Source organism: Saccoglossus kowalevskii, chromosome 18 (assembly GCF_978046115.1).
Source record: "Saccoglossus kowalevskii chromosome 18, keSacKowa6.1, whole genome shotgun sequence".
In the NCBI taxonomy this organism is placed as follows: Eukaryota; Metazoa; Hemichordata; class Enteropneusta; family Harrimaniidae; genus Saccoglossus; species Saccoglossus kowalevskii.
This window is the reverse complement of record NC_140658.1, coordinates 21152034-21159613: the sequence shown is the minus strand read 5'-3', so window position 1 is coordinate 21159613 and position 7580 is coordinate 21152034.

Below are 7580 nucleotides of genomic sequence, written 5' to 3'. Positions count from 1 at the left end.
TGCTAACAAAATATGAAATATCCTGCATTGACCTTTCAACACATTTTATTTTGAGAGTACTTGAGGTTCATAGCCTTTAAGCATACATAACTAGAATGTAAATGACTGTATAATAGAACAGGCAAAGTAACTCAGTGTGTGTATTTTGTTTCAAAATTTAAGAAGACTATTTCATATTCTGTGGTTAGTTTCTCATTACCCATCCACGGTCTCAACATTATATGGTGTATATATTTGTCAAAGCATGGAACAATTCAGATTTCGTTCAAGCTGTGAAATACGGCAAACTTACTTAAAAACACGTGATCTCAAAAATCTCGTGGAGAGAAAAGTGTATTCAGGTATGGGATTCAGTATGTTCGTGTGAAATGATTAACGTTTACTAAAAAGAAATCCAGTTGTACTGTAAAACTGTTGGGCAATGATATAAGCCAATTTAAATGTAATATATTTATTAATCTAACTTTAATAATTTTAGTGCAATACTATATCAGCCCATTCAAATGTACATCAACCCAATTCGTAAACGCACTAAAATCAAAATCTGTGATTGGTGTGTTTTCTATTTTGTAACAAATTATTTATATGTTACATTGTTGATGTTACTATTTTCAATGTTATTAAACATTTTGTGATCATACCACCTCAGTTATTTCTTGAATGTTTTCAAACATTGTTTATTTGTTAATAATGCAATATGAACGAAAACATATTATTATTATCATACATCTGTCACCGTAACGCCATAAGTTACAGCGTGTCGTAATTTTGCGGTATTTTACAGAATATTTCATCCTATCATATTAGGAAATGCGAATTCTAAATATGGAATGCTTACGCACTCAGACAGTACAACGTCGCATCGACCTCCGCTGCGCGTCGGTCGATACTCCCGCTGTACTGTCTTCGTGCATACTTTGAGGCATCCTCGTAATAACCTCGTATTATTGACGTTCGATACTCCGTACTGTAGAAATACTATTCATCAAGAACTAAAACTGTTGCAAGAACACACTATGTTATTCATGAGATGCAAAATCAAGATCACTTATAAGCATGTGCAGTGATTGTACGTACCAAAAAATACGTGCGTATTAGAAAATGTAATTGTTTCGTTGAAGAAAGACTTTTCAGTTCATGATATATCATAGTCCAATGTATCTATCAATATACAATACCAAACAGGGTCACAACTTCGTATTTTCATTATAATTGTCACTTCAACCAAATTGATTTTATACTTACTCCACTTTAATAAATTTACATTTTCATTTTTGTCGCAATGCTTCTTCAAAATATGTAAATACGAAAAAAATACCTTCCTATTATTTTTCGAACAATATAATTTACTCATTTGGGGATCAGTTGTCTCCCTCTGGCAAACTACTATCGCTTTTTTGTGATATATTCGTTTGTTTTTTCTGTGTGGCGGTGATATTGATTTGGTACGAACAAAATTAATTCTGATTTAGATATGATTGGTGGGTATGTCCACAGTATTGATGTTCCTCGCGACGGTATGTGGTGTTTTGTTTTTTTGGTGCTAAATTTTCTCGGTAGGCTGTTATTTCAAAGTTCTTACTCGAACTGGATCCTTCTGTGGACCCCGCGTTATGCGTGAAATCGAACGTAAAATGGTTTGAGCGGTAGACGTTCGTCTCGCATTACGCGGGATCTCGCATTGAACAGAAAATCCACTATTGTCAGCTTGTTGTTCTAGCATTAGTGAAATTGCAGGTTCGACTCCAGTGGTCGATTGCCCACTCTGCAGTAAAAATAGTAGTATATTCTGAACATTTGCCCCGGTGACATTTACATTGTAGATATGGCGTCCAGTTGGAGGCAAATACAAACGTAAATGTAATTTAAAGCGGGGGAGTCGTCACCTGCGCATGCGTCAGATGGCCATAGCGTCTACCCATGAGCCTTTGCGTTTTTAGAGTTTGTTGTTATCGTCGCTTGGGACTCAATTCCCGCGCGTGCGCAGGTGACGAGACGACCCTCCCGCTTTAATCACGAGTAAATACGCATGTTGTTAACAAGTCACGATGTTATTCAATGACCCCCCCCCCCCCCGGTCCAGTAGTAGATCAGAATGAAGTTATGACAGAATGTTATACGCGCTGCGGGAAAATATTTTCATAATCATTCAAGATAACAATAACGTGGATATTTTCAGATAATGATGTTTGAGGTTCTCAGACCAAGTACTTTATATGACCATACACCATGTATTACTGATTGTGGAGATAATATACGGGATGTATGAAAATGAAAGATGGCCCGTTTTATTAAAAAAAAAAATGTTGTAGTTGTGTAGTATATTCTCACATTCACTAATATTGTATGCAGCTATTTCAACATGTTTTACAGCATGTTCGTCTAAGTGACAAGACCCATGGCTACTCCCAAAATAATGTGGACAGGAATGTGAGGAAACCATATCTATTTTAATATATCCTTTTTAGCTAAAACAGCACCGATTGAACACATTTTCTGTTTTTAACAGACATTTCACATATTTGCAGAGCGGAAATGCAACTTTGAAGTGCCTGTGAAATGGCTGCTATTTTCACGCCTAAAATTACCCATTGATACATAAATATTATTAATTTTTATGTTTCTAAGCATGAATTATTTTTTTAAGTGAAAACAAGTGTTTTAAACTCAGTCTACGGCAACTTTATTTTTGTGTATTTTAAAACGAGGCTCCTCATTAGCTTCTCATTTGCATACAGAAATTCCCCTTGTGACGTCAGAAGGGGAAGTCGCATGGCAGCTTGCATTGCCGATAAGTGTAAATAAAGCAAATTTCTTGTGCAGTTTTCTCGTCTTTGACTAAATTGTCACTTATGTATTCGTTCGTCGAGGAAGAATGGACCATAATGAACACATAGTATCATTTTTTGTTGCATGGGGTTGAGTTAGATGCAAAATATGTCCGTTCTGGTGTAGCTGGTCACCGTGATCGTCAGACACCGGCGCACGTTTGTACACTGTCGCTGGACAAAATAGAATTTGACGTCGGAATTATCTCGTTATTTAGCAGGTCACTAGGCACGTCACTACACTGTTAAATTCCATCGATCGTCTGAGTAAAACTTTCAAAATTAAAATAAAAGAGAACATTCTAAACATTAGACTTAATAGTGAAAACGACAAATCACAGTTACTAAATTTAAATAAATGACAGCCGCGTGGAAATAAATTGACATTTTGTTGAAATAGGTGAACGCGTCGGGTCACGACGAGGGCAAGTGCGTTAAAAGCGGCGTTTAATTGGATAACAAAAATAATCGAGATCGACACACATACAGATAAATTCAGAGAGGATTCGAGTTAGCGTGATCCATGGCGTGATTGTCATAATTATAACATCGTATTAAAACTTTACTTGGTGGAAACACATTGTCCAAGCCCGGATTCTTATTCCATAAATTATTACGCAGATCAAGCTGCAAGCATAGAGGTAAAAAAAAAAGAACAGAGGTGTGAATTCGGCGTTCAACAGCAATCACCAAACAATTCAGAAACTTTTAGCCTTCGAAAATGAAAACAATTAGCAGTGTGTAAGGCTGTGTAATTTCCTGTTTGTCCTACGCTTCGTTTTCGTGTCACTGTCAAAATTATTGCTACCTTTTTACTTAACAAGGACTAAATGGTCTCTATAAAACGATAATCAGGATCGCAAAAAAGTCAACTCATTTGAAACACTTGCCGGACGTCTCTCTCTTCTGAAATCCGCCTCGGTGATCATGGGCTGGGCCGTAATCTATTTCTTTCAAAAGTGTTGTGCCAGGTTTACGTTGTCTGCGTTTCTCTTTAAACCTAGTTGTTTTTTCATGGACGAGGACAGTTTTAAAAAAAAAAAAAAAATATCTGAGGTTAAGTGGCTTTCGTCCACTGATTTCGCACCTTCGGATCGAAACGTGTGAATACTTACACTATTGACTGTACGTTTCACTGCAACTTCCCACAACACAACATCTAAAAACTCTCTCTCAAAAAATAAAACAGACAAAAAAAGAAAAGAAAAAACGCCGACCGAAAAATGTACATCGTTTAAAAGTATACTGAATGACCAGTGTTATTACGGCTCAGGGGTATGACTTCCTCTCACATTTTGTCATTTGATGGCGCACTTTCGGCGAGAGTCGGAAATCCGGAAACAGTCGACCGTTTCAGGATAGGTGGGCGTGGCTACAACACGAGAAATATCCCAAATTTACTTGGATGCGAGTAATCATTTTCAGCAAAAAAATCAATAACTGCCCATTTCAGTGGGACACAGATCTAAAATGGGAAACGTGAGGGTGGGCATTGCACCGGCACTTTAATGGTTTTCCCTATTTCCACGTCATAAGTCCTACGCTTACACTTCGAACATATCATCGTACAGTACGCAACACATTCATGAAACTAATGCATTAATATTTTTTTATTCCACAAAGCGATTTGACACAAATTTTGGCTGTTAAATTGAATTTAAACTTCATTGTTATCTCTTGTTATCTCATTGCTAAACATGAAATGCAAATCAAAATAGAGATACGCCCTCTAACGGCAGTATGCTGCCTAATAAGAGAGCAGCCACCCCGTCCAACCGGGTCCCCATTCCCACAGGAGATGAACTGTCCGGAAAAACGGAGGATGAATGAATTCTTCGTAGTTGTAATTAAAACAATAAAAGTGAAACTTTAGATTCTGTGGAGGGAGGGGCTGTAAATACATCACATCGCGCGTGTCAAACCCAAGTAATGTGTATGTAGGAATATCATGAATATGTACTACAGTAAAACGAAAAAGGTATGAGAGCTGTCAGTAATCGTTAAAGCGCGGTAGTCGTCGCGCTGCGCATGTGCGAGATATATTGGTCTCGTATAAACAAAGATGGCGACTTTGACTGTTGCGCAGATCAACGAGTACAAACTGAGACGGTTCCAAGCTTTAATTGGGCAATTTTCATGAGATTGGAAGATATCGAAGGAGTCACCGGCGGTAATCAGTGCAAGTCGCGCCCAGGTCAAACCTCATACTTGTGATTTCTGTTTTAAGATCGCATTGGATTGTGGGGAAAATCAATGTTTATCAACACAAATGTCGAACATGCGCAGCGCGACGACTACCGCGCTTTAATATACACCAAAACACTAATACACAGAGGCATAAACAAGTCACATCAGTGAGATAAATGTGCTCTTTTCGGGCATTTAAAATTGCGATGCTAAGTTAATTAAGCCCGAATTATCAAATTACTTTCATTTCGAATACCTTTACAGCTGTATAGTAGTTTCCATAGAAATGAGCGTACAAACCATGGTTGCAATGAATTTATCTCAACACGGGTACGTAGCAGCTGCTAGCTCACATAAGCAGGTCACATGGAAATACTGGACATGGTATTTTTAATACAAATATATATTCGGTGCCAGATTCCTGAACTCTATTTTAAGTAGCACATCCAGATCTAGTCAGACAACTTTAGTTTAGTCATGGTTACTAGAAGAGGTAACCGTGGTTCAGTATTTAGAGATCAAATTTGTACTCCTTTATTTCAACGTGACATGCACGAGCAACATGACTGTCAAAATAGCTCCGCCATTTCAGCAGAGCACAGTCTAGCAATAATAAGTGCATGCATATAGTTACATAAACATCATAATGGGGGGAAATAAATAACATTATATTGCAGATGCTGTGTTTTGACATAGGCTTTAAAATAAAATTGTACGGTTTAGATGTTATTACTGATAATTTTAAAGCCAATATTCAGCATAACACCATGAACAAATAAACAAGGGCGCAACACCCCAAAAAAGAAAACAAAAATGTATACACCTAAGAACAAGCTGATATGTTTATGGGTATGTAACAGTCAAAAAAAGTCACAAACAGCAAGTTACTCTCTCTGGGCATAAAGTTAAGCTCAAACTTAATGGAGGTAAAATAATTACTTCCATGTTTAAACACAATTTCCAGAAAATTCAGTCTTCAAATACACCCAAACTACAACATTTTGTATTGAAATACTCGACCAGAATTGTGAATGTAAGTATGAATATTTGGTATGGAAGTTGATGTTGAATGGTCGGTGGAAAGCGATTTTAATGTGGCTTGGCCACTTGTAATTTTGGAGTTTATGTGCAATTAACTAGAGAATACCCATGATGCTTCTCTTCATGTTGTATTCTATTTTCTCTATTATAGATGCTATAATGCAAATATTTTGTTAATGAAGCATATCTGAACATATTCCCCCACTACTGCATGTGTTAGTTGGTTCAGTAAGTTACTTTGGTGAGTTTTGTGCAGCATGGAGCTTCATGCGTCTTAATTAACTTAGCAATAAATGATTTAACATTATGAAAATTCAGGATTAACGTGAAAAGGCATCGAATAAAAAACACTTTCATTCATTGCGAATTACAAAACCGCGATCAGTCACCGATTCACGGCGCTCACATCTATCAAGAAATACTACCGACAAGGATTCTGAACCACATAATTTAGTATTACACACACCAACACACGAAAGAGAAACAAACAAATCACTAACCTTTGGACGTGGTGAAGGCATTTTCGAACACCTGCAGCCAAAACACCAACTTGAATTTATCGTCTGCAACTCCCACAGAAAAACGAGTGTTGCGGACTCCCTAGACTGTTGACAATTGGCATTCGTAACAATACTCGCGGACACGCCGTAAGTGCATATATCGCTTACACGAGCTCATTATTGTCTGTTAACAGATCTAACGATCTAAAAATGCAACTTTAAAGACAATTATAATGCTGGACAAGTTTGAAGTAAATATGACCAAGATGGATGTCCGGATTCAGAATGGCAGAAAAAAGCTTATTTTGATGCATTTTTAGCACAAGGAAAGGCTACCGTTCGGCCATCTTGACTCAGATTGTGAAACAAATGGATGTGATTTTGTACCCCAAGATGTATGAATGTTATTGGTCCAGGCATGTTTAAAATACAGGTAGGATCAAATGCAGAGACAGAAAACAATAAGTCTCTGTTTTCAGACTGTGTCAGGGACCAACAAAAGGACCTTTTGATGATTTTAAAAATACTTGGACCCTGAAAACACCTAACACTAAATTGAATCCTGATATTGCCAAGCACTGAAATCACCTAAACATCCATATTAGAATCCAGTTTTAATTAACTGGCAATAAATATCATGTATAACAAATACATGTTGTAGAAGATTGAGTTCAAATCAACAAGTCATTGTCAATGACACGTCCCCGTTCCGTTCATATTTGAGTGACATATACATTCAAAGCAGATCATGACCGAAATGCACCTGCATATGTACAACACATTGTACTAAATCTGAACAAAATCCATCCATGCATGACTGAGATCTGGTTCCGGAATTGTGAAAATACGTGATTTTAATGCATTTTCGGTCTTAAAATGGCCATCATTCAGCTATTGTTAAGCGGATCATGAAACAAATGCACATATCTATTTGTGACATGATGCACCATGTGTGTGTGAAGTTTGAACTTGATCAATCCAGACATGTCTTGGATATGGATCCAGAACTGAATTCTTTAAGAAA